Source organism: Spermophilus citellus (genome assembly GCF_964194105.1).
Source record: "Spermophilus citellus genome assembly, chromosome: 1".
NCBI classification, from domain to species: domain Eukaryota; kingdom Metazoa; phylum Chordata; class Mammalia; order Rodentia; family Sciuridae; genus Spermophilus; species Spermophilus citellus.
This window is the reverse complement of record NC_138182.1, coordinates 44,429,857-44,453,936: the sequence shown is the minus strand read 5'-3', so window position 1 is coordinate 44,453,936 and position 24,080 is coordinate 44,429,857.

Genomic DNA, 24,080 nt, shown 5'->3' with positions numbered 1-24,080 from the left:
GAATTTTACTCAGCAATAAAAGAGAATAAAATCATGGCACTTGCAGGTAAATGCATGGCGTTGGAGAAGATAATGCTAAGTGAAGTTAGCCAATCCCAAAAAATCAACTGCCAAATGTTTTCTCTGATATAAGGAGGCTGACTCATAGTGAGGTAGGGAGGGGGAGCATGAGAGGAATTGGTGAATTCTAGATAAGGCAGAAGGGTGGGAGGGTAAAGGAGGAGGAAGGGGATTAGCAAGGATGGTGGAATGTGATAGACATCATCATCCAAATTACATGTATAAAGACATGAATGGGTGTCAACATACTTTATATACAACCAGAGATATGAAAAATTGTGCTGTGCACATGTAATGAGAATTGTAAAGCTTTCCGCTGTCATTTTTTTAAAAAATCAAAAAAAGTGCTCTCTCTGGCAACAACATTGTTTTAGCCCTTTCCTCACAAAGGTGAATTCTCTTGGTGTTTAGACTATCATGGCTCCAGAAGCAAGGGGTAGTGTAGGCCCCATGGCAGGGGCTGCAGGAGGCAGCTGGCTCCCCAGGCTTTTGCCACACACACATACATCCAAGTCTCCAACTGCATACTTTCCCCACACCATGGCCCCAAACACTAATCCTCCAGTGGTGGGAAAACTAATGTCAAGACTGTTTCCTTTCCCTCCCTTCCTCCCTCCCTCCCTCCCTCCCTTCCTTCCTTCCTTTCTTCCTTCCTTCCTTCCTTCCTTCCTTCCTTCCTTCCTTCCTTCCTTCCTTCCTTCCTTTCCTCTTTCCTTCTTTCCTATCTACTATTCTCTAAGTGGTATAGAAAAATAAATCACTTTGATGAATCTGTGGCCTCTTTGGACCTTTATATTCTGCATTTCAATAACAAAAACAGACAGGAAGAAAGAAATACAGGATTGGGTGAGACAGACAGAGCTTTGATTATTTTCCAACCAATGATTAGTTGTGTAATAATGAGCTTTCCTTTCTTATAAAAAGGTGCCAAGGACATGCACTGGAGAAAAGATAGCCTCTTCAACAAATGGTGCTAGGAAAACTGGAAATCCATATGCAACAAAATGAAATGAATGCCCCCCTCTATCAATAGACCCTAATCTTTATCATGTGGGATTAGGCCCCAACTTCTTAATAAGACTCCTATAGCACAAGAATTAAAATCATGTATCAATAAATGGGATGGACTCAAACTAAAATTTCTTCTCAGCAAAAAAAAAAAACAATCTGTAAGATGAATAGACAGCATACATCTTGGAAGCAAATCTTTACCCTTCAAACATCAGGTAGAACAGTAATCTCTAGGGTATGTAAAGAACTCAAAAAGCTAAACACCAAAAAAACAAATAACCTGATCAACAAATAGGCCAAGGACCTGAAGAGACACTTCTCAGAAAATGATATACTATCAATCAACAAATATATGAAAAAATGTTCATCATCACCAGCAATTAGAGAAATGCAAATCAAAACCACTCTATGACTTCATCTCACTCCAGTCAGAATGTCAACTATTATGCATACAAACAATAATAAGTGTTGTTGAGGATGTGGGGAAAAAGGTACACTAATATATTGCTGTCAGGACTGCAAATTGCTGTAGCGGATATGAAAATCAGTATGGAGATTTTTGAAAAATTGAGAATGAAACCACCATTTGCCCCAGCTATCCCTCTTCTTGGTCTATACCCAAAGGACTTAAAATCAGCATACTACAGGGATACAGCCACATCAATTTTATAGCAGCACAATTCACAATAGCTAAATTGTGGAAACAACCTAGATGTCCTTCAGTAGATGAATGGATAAAGAAAATGTGGTATATATTTAAGAATAAAATCTTGTTTATTCAGCCTTATACAAGAATGAAATTATGGAATTTGCTAGTAAATAGATGGAGCTGGACCATATCATAGTAAGTGAAATAAGCCAATTCCAAGGAACAAAAAGCTGAATGTTTTCTGATATGTGGATGCTAACCCACAATAAGGGAGTAGGGTAGGGAAGCACAGAGGAACTTTGGATTGAACAGAGGTGAGTGAGGTGAGGTAGGAAGGATAGTAGAATGAATCAGACATTATTACCATATGTGCATATATGATTACATGTCTTGTATAATTCTACATAATGTACAACCAGAAGAACGAGAAGTTATACTCCACTTATGTGTGATGTTCAAAATGCATTCTACTGTCATGTATAACTACTTAGAAAAATTTAAAAAATAAATTTAAAAAATTCTTTATGTCAGAATCACAGCAAGTAATCAGTTCCTAAAATAATCTAAATTATTTACTAATCTAAGTAATCTAAAATAATCTCTAAAATACATTTGTGATCTACTTCACAGTGTTACTGTGGCTCACTGTAAAGTCTCAATAAATACGAACTCTTAGAATTATGCTTTTTTCTTCCGTTGTTTTTTGTTGTTGTGCTGATGGTGGTTTGTGGTACTAATGATAGAACCCAAGAATGCTCTACTAGTAAGCTACATTCCCATCTCCATTTTCCTTTTTACATTTTTTCTGGAACATGGACTCCTACTGACTCAGCCTCCTAAGTATAATTTGTCTTTTTGAAGAATATACTCTCTGTTTTTGAAGATGTTGTAGAAAGAACATACATGATAATGAAAATATCCTCAAAATTTATTTTCCCATGTAGAACATATTTAGTTTCAACTTAAAATATTCACTATCCTAAACCAAATTTTATTCTCAGTGTCATATTCTATTCACTATTCCATAAGGTCCAGGATGAGCAAGTAAGGAATATGTTATGAAATGGCAGTAAGAGTTCCATGTTCCAGCATATGCTGGAGTGTACCTGTGTATGCCAATGTGATCTTTCAGATTAGTAGAATGAGTTTAATATGAGTGAGCAATACAATATGACTACAGTACAAAGCACTTCTCAATTCAGGCTGCATTATTACAAAGCGGCATCCCCATTACAAAACAGAATGGGCCTCTTCTGTAAGTAGCCAATTGGGCTATTCTTCAACTATCATTTGTTATTATTCATCTTCTATAGGATTATGTTAAGGCAGAATATATCCAAAGAGATGTGAGTAGGATGGTGAAAGTGCTTGAACTGAAGCCACATAAGTTATGAGAGAAGAACTGGGAATAATTAGCCCAGAGAAAACAGTGCTTGATTTGGTCATGGCTAAATATTTCCAGCTCCTTGAAACTCAAACATAGCTACTTTGTCAAAAACATAATTAGATATATTATTTATGATGTTTCATAATCTATAACTCATTCAATGAGTTCATACTATTGGTTATATGTATTTTTATAAATTCTTTTTCCATATGTATTTATACTTGACTTTCATATTTTATTTGTGTCAATCTAGTGCCTACCCTAATGAAGAGTGCTATATTTTAAATTCAGATTCAAAGAATGCATGAACTTTCAGAGTTTAGAGTTCTTGAACTTATTTACCTAAATTGTGATGTATTAGAAATTACATAGTTTATACCATATAATACACATTTTCCTTAATAATCTGGGATAAATAAACCATATTCCTGTGGTTGGCTAATTATTATATTTTATTTATTTGTTATTTCTTTTTATTCTGCAATTTTTGAGGTGTGTGTGTGTGTGTGTGTGTGTGTGTGTGTGTGTGTGTATCCTCACTGTGTGGATAGGTTAGAAAAAATATATATTTATGTAATTTTACTTTCATTTAATTGCTTTCTTTTGCATCTGTTTATGATTTAGCCTTGTTTTGACTTAGGTGGGATATAATTATATATAGGTTTGAACTGTTTTGATCTTACATTTGCTCGTTTGTTTCTATATTGGTTTATGTCCTTAATCCCACTTCTTTAGTTTCTCTCCACCCCAATACCAAATTTTCATGCTCCCACTCCTCTTTTGTCTTTTAATTACTTATAGTTAATTTTTTTTGTAATTCCTTCTTTATAGTCAACATCAGCTACCTATCTCCTGACTCTCTTTTGTTTACTTAACATATTTCAAACTTTTCTTGCCTTCCTACCCTATTTTCTCTTTACTTAAGAAACTTTAATTTAACTGTCTAATAGAATTAGTTAATGTAACTCATACTCCATTCATGTTGTTGTGATTATTGATAGAATGCATGACATAGTAGACACCTGCTGTTTAATTCTTGATTGAGTTCATGATTTTTTATTTTTGGTATTGATGGTACTGATGCTCACCTCAATATTCCTATATAGGTGGCAATTATTGCTCTAGATGTCAAAGTGGACAGCAGAAACTGTACATCTGTTGCTAACAGTAGTGCTATTCCTGACTCCCACTTCCTAAAAGAGGGACTGGAAAGTGATCAGGACATTTCAAGATCATAGAGTGGAGATCTTCACTGTGGAGCAATACTCACAACTCTGCCAAGTAAGTAACAGCAAATCTCACTCCACACATGATGATCTAGCCCCACCTGAGCCTTCACATTACTTCAAGGGCAGAGAATTGGGAAAACAAAACTCTCAAACCAAAAAACCAAAACCAAAACCAAAAAACAAAAAAACAGGTCTCAAGGAGGAACAATCAGAGGGGCATCTCAGGTTGCACATTGGATATCTACTCATAAAGCAAAAAAAGATAACTATCCACAAGAGGACTTAAAAGAGGAAGGAAAATCTATCTAAACTGATGCACAAGTCCAACCAAGACTTCTGAAAACATGAGGAAATAGGCCAAGAAATCTCCTCTAAAATTCAGAATCTCCCAACAAAGGATCCCACAGATATGAAAGTAGATGAAATTTCAAAGATTATAAAAATGATTATTAAAATGTTAAACTAAAAGAAGATCTAAGCAATGAATGAAGAAAGCTAATATTGGAGATAAAAGACCACTTCAATAAAGAAATAGAAATATTGAAAAGGAACCAGTCAGAACTCATGAAAATGAAAGACACAAATCACACATCACAATAGCTCAACTGTGGAACCAACCTAGATGCCCTTAAATGGAAGAATGGATTTTTTAAAAATGTGACATATATACACAATGGAATATTACTCAGCAATAAAGGAGAATAAATCATGGCATTTGCAGGTAAATGGATGGAATTAGAGAAGATAATGCTAAGTGAAGTTAGCCAATCCCCCAAAAAACAAATGCCAAATGTTTCTTTTGATATAAGGAGGCTGATTCATAGTGGGATAGGGAGAGGGAGCATGGGAGGAATAAAGGAACTCTAGATTGGCCAGAGAGGGTGGGAAAAGAAGGGAGGGGGCGTGGGATTATAAATGATGGTGGAATGTGATGATCATTATTATACAAAGTACATGTATGAAGACATGAATTGGTGTGCAAAAACTTTGTATAAAACCAAAGATGTGGAAAATGGTGCTCTATGTGTGTGATAAGATTTGTAATGCATTCCGCTGTTATATATTAAAAAAGAAAGAAAGAAAGAAAGAAAGAAAATTCCACTGGAAACCATCACCAACAGATTAGATTTCATAGAAAACTTGAGTCCTTGAGGACAGAACTTCAAATTCAGGCCTCCAAGACAGGGTAAAATGTCTCAGATGGGGGTATTCTGGCGGCCAGCATGGAGGTGGCAGGACCAGATGGAGCTGGGGGAGTCACTAACTCTGAGGGAGAAGTCACCCAACCAGCAGGCTGAAAGTCGAGGGAGGGAGCAGAAGCCCCGCGGGGGTGACTGAGCCCCTGGTGGCAAGTTTCTAGTCAAAGTCCAGGCCAGGCCTCTACCTTTAAGGCAGAATGCCAAAATGGCAGGAACCCTGCACTCCCCGGAATTCTGAATGCTTTGGTCATAATTGATCCCTGCAATTCTCCAGGACATTCAGCTAGAAGGTGGATGGTCATAGAGCGGTTTTTGGAGCAGAGCTGAGGGCTCTCTGAAGCTCTAGCAATGTCTTTGTGGTTTAGAGGTCTAGGCTTCGGCTTGGGCCAGTCCTTGGGTCAGGTGGGAGGCAGCTTGGCTTCCCCCACTGGCCAAGTCTCCAGCTGCACCATAGATATGCCTGTGGAGGTCTCCAAAGCTGTAGAAGACAGTTCACTTCATTGTCGGAGAAAGAAAATTGAAGCCACAGAATCAAGGTTGAGATCAGAGAATACAAGACTTAATAAGTATTGTACTGATCTGGAAAAAAAGGATGAAGCATCAGAGCTTCAAATAAACCTTCAATCTACAAGTTACCAAAATCAGCTGCAACAGAAACAGGTAGACTTCAGCCATCTTCAAGCAAGCCAGATGGCACTACAGGAGCAGACGTTGAGCCTGCAGTCAGCTGCTCAATCAGTACCTTCAGGAGCGAGTGGTGTACCAGCAACCAGCGCACCTTGTTCATTCGGTTATGGACTCAGCCATCATTTGTCACTTTTCTGTGATGATGCCAAGAACTTTAGTGACATAATTTCATCACAACAGGAAATAAACAGATTGAAAAATGAAGTTTCAAGACTTGAATGTGAAGTTGGCCATTGGAGGCGTAACACGCAGGTACAAGGAACAAATGATTCAGATCAAAGTGAAATCAGCAAACTACACCATACAATTAAGGTCCTGGAACAAAACCGAAGTCAGGACATGGATCATCACCAACATGAAATGTCCATTTTGCAGAATGCACATCAACAGAAACTGGCAGAGTTAAGTCACCAGCATCAACAGGAGTCAAATGACTATGAAGGACGGATCGCAGAACTTGAAAAGCTGTTACACCAAGGTGACTCAGGAGTTACTGTCACTGATCAGTCTCAAGTCTGGGAGATGCAAAACACTATTCAGGTTCTACAAACTGAGAAACTAGAGTCCACAAGAAGAATCAAAGAACTTGAGGATACAATCAAAGTCATAAAGAAAAAATTATCTTCTGCAGAACACGACAGAGATGTCCTGAAGAGAGAAAAAGAGCAGCTCAGTGTGGAAAAGTTGAAACAAGATCTGGATAATGAAAAAGAGAGAGTTCATCAACTTGAGGAGGATAAAATGGACATAACTAAAGAGTTGCATGTACAGAAAGAAAAGTTAACTGAGAGTGCACTGAGCCTCTGTGATTTGCATTTAACCAAGCAGAAGCTTGAAGTTAAAGTCAAAGATTTAGTAGTTCAGCTAGGTCAGTCACAAAAAAGTAGTTTAAACATCCAGCAGGAAAACCTGGAACTTAAGGAATACATTAGCCAAAAGGAAGAGGAACTATGTAGAGTTCAGAACCAGTTAAGACATGCTGTTAATGAAGACTCTAATTTTAAGGATGACTTGCTTAAAGAAGGGGAAGTCAAAATTACAAACCTGAAGCAAAATCTTGCAGAAATAGAACAGCTCAATGAAAATTTAAAGAAAGTTGCTTTTGATCTGAAAACAGAAAATGACAAGTTGATTTCAGCATATGAAGATGTAAGGCAACAGTTGGAAGAATCTATTGCTTGTAACAACCAAATTTCTCTAGAAAAAGACACTATTATGGAGATGCTGAAAAGAGAGAAAGAACAGATACAAGTAGAACTGTGTCAGGCAAAAAAGAGACTGTTGGAAGAGGCAAACAATTACAGGCAGACTATTCAGGAACTCTCAAATGAATGTAATTGTAATACCTCTGCCTTACAGCTTGAACAGGAGCGTGTAGTGCAACTCAGTCAAGAGAAAGACTGTGAAATAGCAGGACTCAAGAAGAATATTGAGCAAATGGCTACTGATCAAAAAGAAACTAAGGAAATATTGGCATCTTGTTTAGAAGAACAGAAGCAATTGATGCAACTTATAAATGAGAAAGAAGTTTTCATTGGCCAACTCAAAGAAGAAAGTTCAGAACTGCAAAAGGATTTAGATAAGTGTTCTCAGGCCTTAAAACAAAATGAAACTTTAAGGCAGACCATAGAGGCAAAAGACAGAAGTCTTAGCTCCACGAAAGAAGAAAACAGACATCTACAAGAAGAATTGGAAAGACTTAGGGAACAGCGGAATCAAGTTGGAGCTGTGGCTGAGCCTCAAACCCTCGATAGTATCACAGAACTAGAATCTGAGGTATCTCAACTGAATGCCATCAAGAATCATCTGGAAGAGGAAGTTACACATTATCAAAAGGTCATTGAAGATCAAAACCAGAGTCAAATGCAACTACTTCAGTCTCTACAGGAGCAGAAGGAGGAAATGGATGAATTTAAATACCAGTATGAGCAGATGAAGGCTGCACATACCCAACTGTTTTTTAAAAAAGACAAGGAAATTAAGAATTTGCAGAAAACCATCGAACAAATAAAAGCCCAGGGGCATGAAGAGAGACAGGACATTCAAACAGAGAATGCTGATAGTTTTCCAGAAACAAAAGCGAAAAGCCTTAATATAGAAAATGGGAGTGAAAACCATGCCGTATGTAAAGCCAAAATGGAAAAATTTGTGAAAAGAATCAAAGAACAAGTACTTGAGATTCAACTTTGTAATTCAAAGAATATATCTTTAACCAAACAGATCGATCAGCTGTCTAAAGATGAGGTTGAGAAACTCACTCAAATTATCCAGCAGAAAGATGTGGAGAGACGAGCTCTTTGTGCTAGAATGTCTCCAGTTCCATACACCTAGGATGTCCTTGACCTCCAGCAGCAACTCCAGACCTTCACTATGGAACGAGAACAAGGATTATTTGTTAGTATCCATTTAAATATTTCAATTGGCTACAAAGTCACTTCAGGTTAAATTCAATTTTCTAGGTGTTAAATGTAGGCATTTTGAATGGGAAGATCCAAAAGTGTCCCCAACATACCCTTGAGACCAGATGAGCAAACTAGGCTTAATAGTTCTTTATCAGGACTTTTTATTCAACATTGTCCAAATACTAAAACAAAATTACACTTGGAGGGCCCAAATATGAAATTTAGTGGTTCAATTCTAAGATTCTCTTTATCAAAATTCTTTAATCAAAACTTATCCATTTAACTATTTCAATTGGCTACAAAGTCACTTCAGGTTAAATTCAATTTTCTAGGTGTTAAATATGTCCATAAGGAAAATGGTTTCTACACGTTAAGTGTGAGTCAAACCAAAAGTCTTAATACTTTATCAATCATTTCCAATGGAAAAGTTAATTTGTAAGAATGTATCATTAAAATCTGGACTGTTTATCTAAACGCTTCTCTGGGTTATCAAAAAGTATTTAAAATTAATCTTTTTTTATTTTTGTAAATTAAGATAAAAGATGAATCAAGAGTTTCCAGCTTGAGCTGGGTGAAAGTCGGAGAGGAGAGAAAGCAGATTATGTGGCAATTGCTTCTCTGACACCTGTAGTTTCTAGAACCATTAAGAACATTTTTATTAAAATTAATTTAGTATGAAACAAATTTTTAAATATAAATTATATTATAATTAAATATAAATTAATATTATTACCTTTAATTTAAATTTATTTTAATAATTAATTTTATGATAGTTTTATTACATTTAACTTTATTTTTTGATGTAGCACTTAAAATTTTATTTGCATTGCTTTTTAATTTAATAAAATTAATTTATATTAAATTATAACAATTTATATTTAAAAATTTATTAAATTTTATTTAAATTAATTTAATAAAATATAAAGAAATGAATTTAAATAAAATTTAATATAAATATGATTAATTAATATTCATTACATAATTTAATATAAATTTTCATACAATTAATTTTAAGGAAGTGTTCTTAGTGGTTTTGGAAGCTCCAGGTGTCAGAAAGGTATTTGTTGTATGATCTGCTTTTTTCTCTTCTCCGATTTCACCTAGCTTGGGCTGGTAACTTTTATCTTTTTTCTTAAGTTACAAAAATCAAAAAGGGAAGACAAAATACCTGGTAGCTATAAATATATGTCATCTTTTCTTCCTTTTTTATTTCATTTTTAAAAAATTTCTCTGTTTCAACTTTTTGGTTTTTTACACATGATAATTAAAATACCTAACATAGAAAAGAAGGCAAGAGCACTAAAAGCTGCAAGAGAAAACCATCAGTCTCAGTTAGGAGCAAGCCACAAAGGCTCACTTCTGGCTTCTAAACTCAGATCCTAAAGAAGAACAAGGCCTAGAATGAGATATTCAAGAACACTCTTAAAGAAAAATTTTGTCAGTCAAGATTTCTAAATCCAGCAAAGCTCTTTCAAAATCCATGTAGAAAGAATTGCTTTACATGATATGGATAAGCTAAAAGAATTTATGATTACCGAAGAAGCACTACAAAGAATACTCAAAGATAAACTGCACAAAGATATACCTCAAAAATAACTCCCAAAGCTCCTAAATAGATGATGACCATGAGAAGAGCAACCAACTAAATGAAAATTAAGACAGAATTAAATGTAGTAAACAAACCAAAATATCAGAAAATTACAAATGCATATACATAATAACCATGAATGCATCTGGCCTCAACTCCTCAGTTAAAAGACACAGATTAATGGATTGGATCAAAAAACAAGATCTAAATAAAAGTTGTTTGCAACAACCCCTATCACCAGCAGACAGGTCATCCAAGTATAAAATTAATAAGGATTTTTCTGACTTTAATACTATAAATCAAATGTACCTAATAGACATCTACACACTATTTCACCCCCAGACAGCTGAAATGAATTTACCTTGTTCCAGAAGCTCATGGAATCTTTTCCATTATTGATCATATTTTAAAATGAGTACAGCTTGCAAGACCATATTTATTGAGCTCTGCATATAAAATGTGATCATGAATTTGATGTGCTTTGACAGAAACATGTGTTTTTCCAATAGTAAACAAGTATAAAAATAAATTCAAGTGTTGCTACAACTGCAGTTCCTAGAACCCATTTTTATTAAAATGTGACTCTATAATATTTTCAGAAACATGGGTTAATGATAAACCAAAATTTTTCTTGCTATATTTCATGATATTCCCTGTAAAGTATATTTTTAATTTGTTACATTAATGTTCCTCTCAAGAATGCTATAAAGCTACATCACATTTTTCCTTAGAAATAAAATCATATACTTTCAAAAGCTTTTGATGACTATTATTGTGGGACCAAAAAGGTAAAAGGTTATAACTTTCAAATGTCATTTTCTAATTATAGTGAGCAAATCAGAAAGTGATTTCTCTGTATATTACTGGTAGAATCTCTATGAGGGCTTTCAGTAGTACTTCCTTCACCATCTATTTTTGAAATGCACAGAATCTTCTGAAACCCAATGTGGGACTACAACTTAAATGTTCTTGTGTATAGCCATGACAGTGACTGGTACAGAGTTAGCATACAATCAATTCTTAGAGAAGCATGGAAAGAAATACATGGAAAAGATGACTAATTTATATTAAGCACCATTGATCCATTCCCTCTTTTAAAGAAAATATTCTGGGGCTATGAATAAGTGCAGTTCAATGCAACTTAGGTAACAAAGGTGGCCTTTCTTTAGGCATTAGTCCAGAAGTTTTGATTTTTAAAGATCTCAGTAGAATATTAAGACCTATTTTCATTTTAGAAATCATTAGATTATTTAATTGGCATTCAGTAAATTTAGTTTTTCAGTGCACAGACTGAGTTACTGCCACATCCTTTGTGGTGGTACAAGAAGCCTGGTCCTCTCTTGGAAAGCATGCTTCATTATTTGTTTTGGTCAGTAATGGGAAAATAGTCTGTCTCAGCAGGTCAGTGTTACAGAATTGTTTTATATAATGGTTACGTGTACACGTATCTTTGGGAATCTTTCTTGACCCAGAGAGGCATTGCCTTTCTGACCTTTTCCTGACATATCTCATAGTGATATGTATCTGTAGAGCCAACTTGGACCAAGATGATCTAGGGGTGTGCCTATGTGGTAACCCTTGGCAATATCTCTATTATTTTTATCACTTACCCCTGTTAGAAAATATTCCGTTAGAGAAATCTTAGAGATGGAAGTTTGTTTTGAATCTTTAAGCTTTTCAGGAGTACCCTCTAAGACTGCAAGTCCCCTGGGCAGTGTAGTACCCAGTGGTGTGCAGATAAGCCAGCTCCTCACAGGCCAGTAGGGAATGTTAACGATGCTGATTTCCTGGGGATAAGCATTTCCTCCAAGGCTGATGACCAGCTACCAAAAGTTGAAAGTTTGCTTGTAAAATTCCTGAATATTGAGCAGTTATCTCTCACAAGCTGGTACAGTTTGGCTCCCGCATGCCACTGGCTTAATTAAGTCTTTATCAACCAACTGCCTGAGGAGCATGATGACAGTTACCTAAGAGCGAGGATTTTGAGATACAAGGCAATGGAATGTGAATAGGAAGAGAGAGGTGAAAGAAAAGGGAAGGGGGGACTGAGAACACAGACTAGATGGTGTCATGCTGTCTCTGGGAAATGTAGTTGCCTAGAGTTGTACCAGTTGCAGGTGTGCAGGGCCGTTCTTGAACTGGGAGCTTGGTTTGAGCCAAGAATTGGAGAGAAGTCTGTCCTCAAGTGAGATGATGCCCCTGGGTTCATGTGTAGGGGCCTCCTTTCTTATATCCATTGTATTTCAGAACAAAGAAAACCTGCCACTTGATATTGCATTCTTTCCAGAAGTAATGCTTCCATTGATAAGATTATCTGAAATTGTCAAATACAACTAAAATTAAATCAGTAACCACCTCCTTAAGACAAGCAAATCAGCAAGTTTGTGATTTTAGGGAAACTATTTTCATTAACCTTTTGGGCCATACAAGGAGACTGACATCCCTAAAAACTAAGAAAATTGTGGGGTTTATAGACTTTTAAATTAAGGTTAAAAATAGAAATATCAACTTTCACTCTCTAGGAAAGGCCTAACCTTGAGAAATTTCTTTTCAAATCATCAGCAGGAATATTTTAGCTCTCTTCTCTCATGACAAGCTTTAAGATCATTATGCTGAATGTTACCATATCCTCAGCACATATTGTTGAGCAATATGATAAATAAATAAGGCAAACTTAGAAAAAATATTTAAGGCAATTTTCCTTATATAAGGAAAGTAAATTAACTCAGGAATATACCTACTATAAATTGAGGTGTCAAATGCCATGAATAGGTTCATATTCAATGGCTCTACAATTTTTACAATGCTGAACTTATTTGATGCATAATATGTATAGTCAACACATCACAATGACTATAGAAAGAAACTTTCTTATCATTATGTTTACAAACATAATTATGATTGTTATTCATAAGCAGTATAGCATATTGGTTAAGAGCATGAAATTCGGAGTGGTCATACCAGGTTTCAAATCCCTTTTGAACATTGTATGGGATCTTTGACAAATGAATTATTCTTTCAAAACCTCATTTTCTTTACTTTTTTTTTAAAAGAGAATTTTTTAATATTTATTTTTTTAGTTTTTGATGGACACAACATCTTTATTTTTATGTGGTGCTGAGGATCGAACCCAGTGCCCCACACATGCCAGGAGAGCACATTACTGCTTGAGCCACATCCCCAGCCCTGAAAACCTCATTTTCTAATCATAATATAAAGATAATATAAGAAAAATATATGATAAATGCCTGACCCAGAGTGAATCCTCAGTAAACAATAAAAATTAGAAACATAGGATTTAGGTAATATTGGGCTACAGAATACTTTAATGCTTACATGGAAACAAAGCAAATTAAAATGAAACAGTGTTACCTAAATACCCAACATTAAATCATGACCCAATGAGTTACATAATTCATCATCTATCCTAGTGTTAAAATGAAAGCTTTGTTTGTAATCCTGTTTAGAGAAAGTTTTGTCAAGCCCAAAAATGGAATTGAAAAAAATGGCCTTTGCCTAAACTTGTCAACTTGAAGGAAAGCAGGAAATCAATGATAGGACAATTGTCAGCAGAGGATTATAGTGTTTAGCCTATTCTAAAGACAAATTATAAGACTAAAAAACACACAGCAAAACATACATCATCGAGCTTGAGTCCTGAGAACAGTAAACAGCAAGTCAAATTTGGTGCTGTGTTTCTTCGCTTTTCTTGTTTAGTTTTCTTGCCTTCGTTTGCTTTAGGACTTGAAGGCACTGGGTAGTCCTAGAAATTGATGTGTGGGTGGCCCAAGAATTTGGAAGATTAGTTAAAAGTTGGTACAGAGGCCGCCTAGACATCTTGGCTTTCTCCTCTACCTTGTGCTCCTGGACAGCAGCACTCCCCTACCATACAAAAGGCAGGAACTATAATGAAGACTCCTACAGCTTAGGATAGGCCAGGAGTGAGACCATACAATGAAGAGATGAAGTTAAAGTCTACCCCTTTCCTTACTTGGATCCAAGGAAGCTGCCATCTGTGTGTGTGTGTGTGTGTATGTATACATATATACACTTCTTGGCAGGAAATTAGCAAAAGTCTTTTTGGACAGTACTGTGCCCAAGACAAGAATATATTTTTTTTAAAGGAGAAGAAAAGTAAAATATATTGCAATGGAATTGAAATTATGATAGAGAGTTTGGGGATCATAGAAAGCAACTCAGTTTGGTTAGATACACTAGGAGGGCTGTATAGGAAAGCTGGAGAAAAGGCGGAAGATTAATCTTGTATCGTATTATCAAGGTCATGAGATTTTTTCCTGAAGGCAGTGGAAAATTAAGCAAACCTTTGATTACCTTTTATCACTGTGAGGGAATAATTTTTATTTATCTTTCTATCTGTGTCCACAGGGAGCATACAGAAAACTAAATAATTAGTGAGAGAAAATTCATTCATTAAATGGCAATACATATAGGTTGCTGGACATTCTAAGTAGAGTTCCCATCAATTCTTTTGAAAAACATAGTTTAAATATGATGTAAACACATTCTTAGGGATTAAGTCATCTGGCTATTTCCAGATACAGGGCAAAAGCTTTAGAAAGATGGAGCAGAAAGTAACCATTTTTTTAAATTTCCTTTTTCTGTTTTGATTTAAATAGAATATCTTCTTATTTTATTTTATTTTCTGGTTGAATGCAAAGTATGTTCACAACAATTCGTGTCTTCATATGCGTACTTCGGATAAGGATGACCATCGAGTTCTTTCCCTAAAACTTTACAAAGACTTGCCTGTTCACCAGCCCTACCCTAGTGCAAAAATGCCACTTTTTTTACAAGTAATTTTAAATATTAATGGGTAACTTCTTACATGATGTATGGAATCAAAACAAACAGAAAAAAAAGAACTTTGAAATATAGGGGTGGTACATATAGTTGAAAAACATTTCACAAAAGGACAATTGATATTCCCAGAGAGATAAGAAAAATATATTAAAATCAAAAACTGAAAATGGATAATATTTTAATGTAGGAAATCTTCAAAAAACAAGGAAGATCTCTAGAAAATTAAAAAGTGATAGAAGGTTAATAAAAGTCCACATAAGGTATTGGATATTAGAGAACACTTCCAAAACCCAAAGAAAGCTAAAATAGAAAAAAAGAAGATGGGGAAGTTGTATCTAATATGAACTCTAGGAAGAGAACAAGAGGGCAGAAAAGCACACAAAAAAATAATTTCAGAAAATTTCATGGAACAACAGGTATTAGTGTAACAAATGGGAAAGCATATCCACCTGAAATTTTAGAGATTCATAGATAATGAAGCAATGATGAAATCTTCAAAGTTGGAGGCAGTGGAAAACAGGTCATATAAAATGTGCTAGAAAATTCTAACTATCATGTCTCAAATACTAATGGGAGTAATATGGGAGTACTGGGATTGTAGCTCAGTGATAGATCACTTGCCTTGCATGCATGAGGCACTGGGTTTGAATCTCAGCACCACATAAAGATAAATAAATAAAGATATTATGTCCATCTACAACTAAAAATATATTTTAAAAAGAAAGAAAGAAAGAAAGACTGACTAATGGCACTGGCCTTCTTGGCAGCCTTAGAAGTCAAAGGGAAAATAATTTCCAACCTAGAGTTTATATCTAGCTGCACACTGTTAGTCATGTGTGCAGGTAGGAAATATTGTAAAAACACTGTCCAATTTTCAAATCTAAAAAAAACTTGCATTCTTTCTCAGAAAGCAACTCACTGTACAATAAGAAGATATAGCCAACAAAGAGGAAGACATGGGTACAAAGAGTGGCTTTAACCAGGAAAGAGGCAAATGTAATAAATTCCCAGTAAGATAGTGACAGAGTGTCCTAGCTGTGCAGGGGGCCTGGAAACAACCTCTCTAAAATGAAGTGGGAAGACACAGGGTCTAGAAAGAGTAGATCTTATTTTTTTCCTGGTATGGGGACTGAATCCAGGGGTTCTCTATCACTGAGTTAGATCTCCAGCCAGCCTATTCACTCATTCATTCATTTTGAGACAGAGTCTTGCTAAGTTGTTAGGGCCTTACTAGGTTTCTGAGGCTGGCTTCAAACTTGCCAACCTCCTCCCTCAGCCTCCCAAGTCCCTGGGATTACAGGTGTGTGTCATGGTGCCCAGTTGGATGTCTTTTTTAACAATAGAAAGGAACTAGTAATGTGATAGACTGGTGACATGAGAAGAACTCACAGGTTTGGTGAAGAATTGTGGAACAATTAGAGATAGATACATAAAATAGAGTTATGAATTAATGAAGAGTCCTTAAATAGTACATTGATTAGTGGGGAAAATGAAAAAGTAAAGTATGTAGTAGTAATATATATCTATATAAAATAGTATATTAATTATATAGTAATGTGTATTATTTTAATGGAAATATATATAGTAGTATATAATTACACATTTCTTTACACACTGAAGCATACTATCATACTTATGTAGTAACAAGTTAAATAATTAATCTTTATTGTTTATGATACCACTCTATTAGGAAGATGAGAGGAGGAAAATTGATATGTATTTGAGGTGAAAAGGTAAAATAATCCTTACCTTTCATTGTAGGAATTCAATAGATTATGTCTGAAAAGTAAAGATAACATAAACCAGGTGCGGTGGTGCATACCTATCCTTTCAGGAGGACAGGGCAGAAAGATTGAAGTTCATGGTCACCCAAGGCAACACTGTCTCAAAATAAAATAATTAAAGGGGATAGGGATATAGCTCACTGGTAGAATACCTCTAGGTTCAGTCCCCAGGACTATAAAATAATAACAATAATAATAATAGTAATAATAAATAAATATTATTCCAAAATATGGGAGTAAATAGCACAAGTCATAGTAAGCAGAGCTTTAGCAGTTGCCTTTAGAGGCTAGGAACAGATGATGGGACACAAGGTTGATCACTGAAGGATAGGTCCCACAGGTATGTAGCTTCTCCTCAAGGTTGCAGTTGAATCACAGAAGTTAAATCACTTTATTTTGTTTTTGTTTTTAAGTAATAATCTTTGTAGAAAAGTTGTCTGCTGTGTCCCACGTGTATGTGGTGCCAGGGATCAAACCTAGGGGCATTGCACATACTGGGGAAGTGCTCTATCACTGAGCCACATTCCCAGCCCTGGTGGTCTGTTTTTAAGGGTATCTTTCTTAACTGCATCCACCTTCTTATATGTTTCTGCCCAGAGAGGTCAGAAAAGAACTCACCTTTCTGTGCCCTGTTGATATCAAGGTTGTGATAAGTAATATTGTTACTGATCAGCTTTCCAGAAATTGTTTCAAACCTTGCTCCTGCCCACTGATCTCTATCCTCAGTTTAAGGAATATGAATTTTAAAATAATACTAACGTTTGTTGTTTTGTTCATACATATGCAAAATTAAAATTTTTAATTAAAATTTTACACAAGTGATTAAAGAGACATATCTTAGTCCATTTGTGCTCCTTTAACAGAATACCACGGACTGGATAATTTGTCAAGAACAAAACTTACTGCCTCACTGACCTGGAGTCTGGGAAGTCCAATATCAAGACTCCAGAGGGTCTAGCAATTCTGATTCCAGGTAGTGCCCTTATTTATCCCTAGATCACCTAGATCACCTTTGTCATTCTCTTTGAATGACAAAGAGACAAAAGAGAACTAAATTTACTTTACTATAGTAATACTAGCCGTATACATGAGGGCAGAATCCTGAGGACCTAATCATCTCTCAAATATCTGACTTTTTAATATAGTTACAGTGGCAACTAAATTTCAGTAGGAGTTTTAGAGGGAACAGACATTCAAATGATAACAAGAAACAAGGCCTGACAGGCGTTAAGATGATTTTCTAGAACTGGTTTATTTGAACCTCTGCAGAATTTTCTGGTGGGAAGATGGAGGTATGAGAATGGTCTTCCACAATATAATTATTGCTCACATTCCAGGCAGAGCACAGCACACATATTTCTTCTACAGCCTATGGCCCAATATCAGAGCCACCCCTGCCCTCTGCTCATATCTAAAAACAGCAGAAAACATTGGCTCTTAGAGAGAAAGATGCAATGCATTTAAAATGGAAAGGTGAAGCCCTTAGCTGCTGGGCACAACAGAAGCCTGGCTGGGGCGCAAAGCCAGGAAACTAGACTGGCTGGTCTGTCCCAGAGGAAGCTGGCATCTCATTCACTTAGTTGCTTTTCTTTCTCAAACTGCTTTGTTTCCGTGGTTTCATTTTCATTTTATTTCAGCCATGTTTGTGTACCCATGAAATAACTGTGACATTAAAAAAGTGAATTATCATTGATACTCTGCAAATAAATAAACTTTTAACTACAATCTCAATGAAAATTCTATACTAGGGAATAGCCTTCCAGCAGTCCCAAGCCGTAATTAATGCCTACACATCCAGTATGCTCACATGGGCTAGGAATGTCGCTCAGGAGTAGGGCTCTTGCCTAGCACACACAAGGCCCTGGATTTGGTCCAGCATAAAAAAATTAAAAAATAAAGAACAACAATATTTACATTTGTTTGTCATCACAAATACTTTTTTTGGTGGATAAGTTTTCCTGTCATGTCATCATATTTTTAATCTATGGCTTTATCTTTAGAATCTCAGTTCTTTTTTTATTGATTTAAAAAAATAATGACAGTGGAATGCATAACAATTCTTATTACATGTATACAGTACAGTTTTTCATATCTCTGGTTGTATATAAAGTATGTTGACACCAATTCGTGTCTTCATACATGTACTTTGGATGATGATGTCTATCACATTCCACTATCCTTGCTAACCCCCTGCCCCCTGCCTTTCCCTCCCACCCCTCTGCCCTATCTAGAATCTCAGTTCTTTAAAATTCTGTTGGTTCCCCTGCCCCAGTATTTCTAGCTTATCTATAACTATATAACAACAGTGTTTATAATCTAGGTCTGGCTCCAATAAGGTTAATGAACCACAATTTCCTAGGGAGTTGATGGTGATCCAAGCTGTGTCATTGGCAAGTTGTCATCTATTGAACTCAAGAGGTTCTGGACAAACAGTAGATATTTGAGTCCTTTGAAAATCATTAGTCAGCTTGTTCTGGTGCAGCACTTACTGTGGACCTGCCAAGGTAGGCCCTACAGGGAAATACCAGAATACCTATCATGGTTTTTATTCTTGGGGAGCTTAGACTATATACTTGGAGAGACAAAACTGAAAATTGTAAAGTAGCAGCAAGTGCCAAACAATGTATAGTTCAATGTTAAATGAGGGATTTGGGCCCCTGTGCTGCAGTGTTTCACAGGAGAGGTGTCTGTGCTGATGAATTTTATAAGCCAAGGAGTTGAAGCTTAGTCTGTGCTTTTTTAAATGGATGTACTTAGATAGTTAAAAGATGAGGGAGAGGCATTCCAGCATTGCATTCCAAAAAACAACGACTGCAAACATACCTAAAAGAATGATCAGGATGTGTTTCCCTAATAAAGGGAAGATTTGTGCCACAGCTTGGGTCACCTCAAATACAGTGATGACCTGGGAGCAGTTGCCACAGGAGCAGTGAGTACATCCAGCTAAGCACAAAGCCCCAAGGGCAAATCCAGGCTCAACACCAACCATCCCAAGGAGGTAGCTGAGCTCAGGCTAGAGCAGAGGTGGGGGTGAGTTCTGGGTCTAAGCATAGAAACGTGTGGGCTAGCAAATTGCAGAAAATAGAGTATTGGTTAGTTTCAACACAGAATTGCTGACACAGGGCATTTCTAAAAGTGAAGGAGCCAGGTGTGGTGGCATCCACCTGTAATCCTAACAGCTCAGGAGGCTGATGGAGGATGTTTAAAGTCAGCCTCAGCAAGGCACTTAGAAACTCAGTGAGACTCTGTGTCTAAAAAAATATTAAAAAGGGCTGGGGATGTGGGTCAGTGATTAAGCACCCCTTAGTATAAAAAAAAGCAAAGGAAACTCCCCTTCTAGGCAACCCTGGTCTGTCCTCAGTGCATCCTTTAGTCTGTTGTACGAGGAACCTGACCAAAGCAAAGGTCTCTTTGGGCAGTGGCTCAATAAGAAGCTACAGGCAGAGGAGAAAGCAGAATGTGTGAAAGCTGCAGTGAGGTCTTCACGTTCCCTAAGACTGGGAATTGCTGAAGCTCATTGCATAGGTAAGGTTTGATGCTGAGGCTGTATTAGGAAGGTGGACTTAAGAGAGGTGGATAGTGGGGGAAAGACCCTCCCCCCCACAGTGAAGTGGGGCAACTGTGAAGCTGAGATAATGACTGGGTGTGAGCTGATGGAGACTGGCTGAGTGTGGGTCACAGAGGCAGATGCTTTGGACGTTTCTAGTTTGAGTGTTTGGCAAATGGGAGAATATTGAAGGAATCAGGAAAGCTGGAGAGGAGACAGGGCTCAGGCATTTTGAATACACTGAGTTTCAGATAATGGTGGATAGTCAAGCCAGTGCCAAACAATATGTAGTTCAATGTTAAATGAGGGGATTTTGGTCCCTGTGCTGTAGTGTTTCACAGGAGAGGTGAATAATTGAATAATTTAAATAAGGAACTAGAATTGTAAGCAAGCAAGAGAGTTATGAAGATGCTTACCAGAGAGAAAATGGTCAGATGCCAAGAAGAAGAGAAATATTCAACATCTCTAGCAATCAGGTAAATACATATCAAAACTACAGTAAGGTTTAGCATCAATGTGGTGAATGACAATGATCAACTTCGAATAGTAACAATAAATGTTGGCAAAGATGTGGGACAAAAGGTTGCTCATACATTGTTAGTGGGACTGCAAATTAGTGTAATCGTTCAGGAATGCAGTATAAAGATTCCTCAAAAATATAAGAATAGAACCATCATATTATAGGATCCATCTATCCCACTCTTTGGTATTTATTCAGAAGAACTAAAATCAACTTTTTGTAAAGGTACAGTCACTTCAATGTTTCTAGCAGGACAGTTCACAAGAGCCAAATTATGGAATCAGCCCAAATGCCCATCCATAGGTGAATGGATTAAGAAAATGTGGAACACATACATAATGGAGTTTTACTCAGTCATAAAGAAGAATGAAATTACAGTGTTTGTCGGTAAGTAGATGGAAATGGAGAACATCATTCTAAGTGTAATAGGCAAGATGTAGAAAATCAAGGATCTAATGTTTTCTATGTGGAAGCTAGAGCAAAATAAGGGAAAGAAGTGATGGGAGGATCTGATATTATAAAGATGTAGGCAAGATGAGTGGAGCAGAAAATTAAGAGGGAGGGAAGAGGGATAGGATGGGAAAGAGAAAATGAGAAATCAATTTAACAAAATCTGATACACACACACACACACACAGCAAAGGGAATTGCACCTTTAGGTACATTCAGAAAACACAAATCAAAAATAAATAAATGAATGAAAGAAAGATCCGTAGAATAGGGGGAGGGAGAAGGGGAGGAAAAGGTGATTGCAATGGAGGAAATCAAAGTCCATGCATGTGTAATTTTGTCAAAATAAACCCAACTTCTATTTATAACTATAACACTCTAATTTAAAAAAATGTTTACTATTCACTCATGGAACTGATTTTGTGGCCATGGAAAGATTTTAAAAATTTCTTTCTTTTTAGAAAAAGGCATTATATGCTCAATTTTTAAGAAATTTAATCAGGAAATACTACACCAGTAAAATCAGATCTAGGAGAGATTTCAGTTAGAAAGCTTGGGATATTTTGGTAGAAACTGTGTTTGAATGACTGTTTTCTTGGTTATCTTATTCATGAATTCACTCAACAGACATCAGAACATTATTCTTTGCCAGTTGTCTGTTAGCTGGCACAGATATATGGGAATAAAATAGGAACTTTCAAAGTCTAATGAGTGGAAACATCTACTGTAAGAACTTTAAGAATAAGAATCTGTTTTAAAGCAAACTTCAAAAGTCATCTCTTCTTTTAATCAACCCCTCCCCACTTGGAATATATTGCTCCTTATTTTGTGTTTCCAAAATAAAAGAAGGGCTTGGTTTATTCTTCTGTTACAGGAAGTTCTACAATTTATTTGAATCTTTTATATACATGAGTGTATCTCTCTTGGCAACTAAGTTGGCCTCTAGAATGGAAAGAATCGTCTCATTCTTATTTCTGCAGATACCTAGCACAGAGGACTTATAACGTGAAATGTTTAAGAGGGTTTTATCATCAATTTTCTGTTTTCAAACCTAATTCATGTTAGTGAACTTTTTGAGGCTATATAACAAAAGTTGATATTAAAAATCTTCTCCTATGGCTGTCCCCTACTTTTGCATGTGTGTAACGTTGTGTAGCAGTTTAAAAGTATTTATATAAAAGCTACAAATTTTGAGGGCTAGCAACATCAATGTTTATGATTATTGTGAGTGGAATTGATCTGGGGTGAGGGAGAAAGAGTTAATTTGAGCAAAAAAAGTTAAATTGATGTTCACAAAAAATAAAACAATTTTCACATCACTGTTGTTTTTGATAAATTATTACTAATATTAAATTTTGACATCATAAAGATTTCAGGAAGGTAGTGTTTGGTATTGACAATAAGAACTCTCCCCTCCACACCTCTGTGGTGCTAAGGATTGAACCCATGGAAAGCAAGTACACTATCACTGAGTTACATCCCAGCCCAATAACAAATGCTTTTAAAATTTCTATAAATTGTCTGTAACTGTGGTGATAAATGCTGACAACTGCATAGTCATACTATGATATTTTACAATGTTTTGTCGTGTAGTTCCATTTTCCTTGTCATTTTCTGAGTTCATAGCTCTTGATCTGTATCAAGTGGTACTCTTGTGTTCTTGAGCTGGAACACGAATGAGGAAAGGGGGAACTGCTAATTGTTAAACATAGAAAAGATAGGACAGAATGGTCTGTGAGAACGAGGATGATTAGATGATGACATAAGTTCTGTGGATATGCACATGATTTACTCGTGCATCTGTCTTTGTCTTCTAGTTGGAATTGAAAGCAGCCAGAAGATTTTCCTCAAATATGAACTTTTTGTCTGATTGTTTGAGTCTTCTAGTAAATCGTTTAATGTCGTGTGTCCTCAACACAGTTGAAAAAATATTCTAAGCTTTCACCCTTGAGTTACAGAAGCCAAGATTTACTTATCAAATGTGTTGTTTGTAGCAACGTGGTGGTTCCTAAGGGTATTAACATTAAAAAGATTCATAATACAAAATAGTGATTTATTATTTTGATAGGTAATATGTACTTTGAGTGGTGGACTAAACACATGTAATAAAATTTGGGTCTTTTGGCATGTTTGTTTAAAAAAGTAAATAAATTATATCAAATTTCTGCAAATGGGGGAGGAACTGTGATTAGTTTTCCAAGGTACTGAAGTTTTTCCTAACTTATTCCTTCATTTGTTTCTTATCATGTCATCCTTTTTGGCTCCTGCTGTGAGTGGAATTGATCTGGGATGAGGGAGAAAGAGGAATAGAACAATAGTCATCTCTTGAAAATGAAGATTGGGGGCCGCCCTAGCAATGCATGTGGAGGGGTGGGGTGCGGCGGGAGGGGCGATGTGTTCAGAGAAAAGAGCAGCAAAAATTGAATTGAAGGAAATGCAAAAGCAAGAAATTAAAGAGGCCTTTGACTTATTCGATGCTGATGGCTCTGGGACCATAGATGTGAAAGAATTGAAGATTGCATTGCGGGCCTTAGTATTTGAACCAAAGAAAGAAGTAGTTAAACAAATGATAGCTGAAATGGACAAAGAAGGAATTGGCACCTTTAGTTTTGATTTTTTTTTGCCATTATAAGTGTAAAAATGGGTGAAAAAGATGAAAAAGAAGACATATTGAAGGCTTTCAAATTATTTGATGATGATGATACTGGGAAGATAACACTAAGTAATATCAGGAGAGCTGCCAAGG